Raw genomic sequence first — 1,881 nt, 5'->3', positions numbered from 1 at the left:
ATCCAGGCAGCACAGTGAGCCAAGCTCTCACATCGCGGCTGGGGTTGAAAATTCAGGTAAGAGTACTTTTAAAGAGTAGGCATTCATTCTCTCCTCCCCTTGCATCAGAATAAATACTCCCTCTGACCAACCTTTTTTTTTTTAACTGAGCCATCCTGCCACCTGTTGGCAGCCTAGCAGCAGCTCAACTCAGGCTGTGAATCAAACCAGCAATGCTGTTGTTCAGAGCTCACACTCTTGAGTGAGCTCTCAACCAACTGAGCACTCAGCCGGCCCCATCTGACCACCCTTTTTGACTCCAGGAGCTGGGGTGGCAGGAGGATCCTTGCCCCTGGTGAGGACTAGGGGTCAAAGCCATACCCAGACTCCCATTTCTAGTTCCTATGTGCAGTCTCATTGTCCACAAATTTAGTCCAATAGTAGCTAAGCTCTGATGAGCGAGGTATTCGGGGAGCTGGCTCTTGAAGCCTATGCCACAGATTTAAAGAGAGAATTCTCAGATAGGTAATATTCAGCATACCACACTGGGAAAGATCTAAATATTAGAACGAAAACACTGAAATTATGAACTGTTCACCAAGTTCAAATATAGGGAAAGAACATGTCAGCTTTTGTATTGAAACTTCAAGAGGAAGAAGTTTTGATGAGGATGGGAGCAGAATAGGTAGAAAACAGACGGTATCAACCATCATTTGATAACAAGGGCCCTGATAAGGACCACTTTCAGAGGAATTGCTCTTTTGCCAAGAGTGTTAAAAAACTTAGTCCCAGTCGGCTAAGCTCAGATGATACTGTCTGCACCACTGGTTGACTAAGCAACATGAATTAAATAAACATATCAGGTCTGCGAGGCTTTCCTTAACACCAGTTGGAAACCCGCAACTTCCCAACGTCATAGATATGCTCAGGGGCGAGGTAGGGGAGGCTTCTCGAACACCCACCAGTTAGAAGAGAGAGTTCCCTACACCCAAGGGGATAGTTACACTGAGAAAGTTCAAGACCCTTGAAATAAGCCAGTGCTTAACATCACGCCCTTTATATACAGAAGTGGATTCTCAGAACAGACTGCTATGGAACAAGAAGAACATAAAACAAAAATAAGACTACCTATAACTATTACAATCAGTATATTGATAAACTGCCTTCCTGTATGGAAGGTACTTCTCCTGTAGGTAGGCACTAAAGACTGAATGTTTGTGGCTCCATTCCTGAATTCATATACTCGTTCGTATGCAACCCCATCCCTAATATGATGGTTTTGGGGGAGGGGGCATTTGGTAAGTGATTAGGTCATGAGGGTAGAGCACTCATTAACAGGATTAGTGTCCTTATAAATAAGGTCTCAGAGAGCTACCTTATCCCTTGTGCCACATGAAGATACAATGAGAAGACAGCCATCTATGAACCAGAAAGCAAGCAAGCCCTAACCAGACAAAAAAATATACACCTTGATCTTGGACTCCCCAGCCTCCAGAACTGTGAGAAATAAATATTGTTGTTTAAACCACCCAGTCTATTGTATTTTTGTTATAACAGCCCAAACATACTAAGGTAGTGGGAACCCTAATTTATAGCATGTGACAATATTCATGGTGTTTATACATACACCATTGCTAATTTCAAACTACTAATGTTTTAACAGTTGACATGCAAATTTTCTGAATATTTAACATCTGTTTCCAGGGAGTCAGTATAAGCCACTTCTATGTCACCACTATAGCCTTAAAGAGGACACAGAAACAGTTACCATAGCCACATCAGGCTAAGGATATTTGTCCCTTTTCTAAAGGATATTTAGCTTTTCTAAAGCTAAAGTAATGAAAATAAAATTTTAAAAAGAAAGGAAAAAAGTATACTATAGAGTTTTGTACAGGTTGCTTT

This window comes from Hipposideros armiger, unplaced genomic scaffold (genome assembly GCF_001890085.2).
Source record: "Hipposideros armiger isolate ML-2016 unplaced genomic scaffold, ASM189008v1 scaffold_1319, whole genome shotgun sequence".
NCBI classification, from domain to species: Eukaryota; Metazoa; Chordata; class Mammalia; order Chiroptera; family Hipposideridae; genus Hipposideros; species Hipposideros armiger.
Note: the sequence above shows the minus strand (reverse complement) of the source record.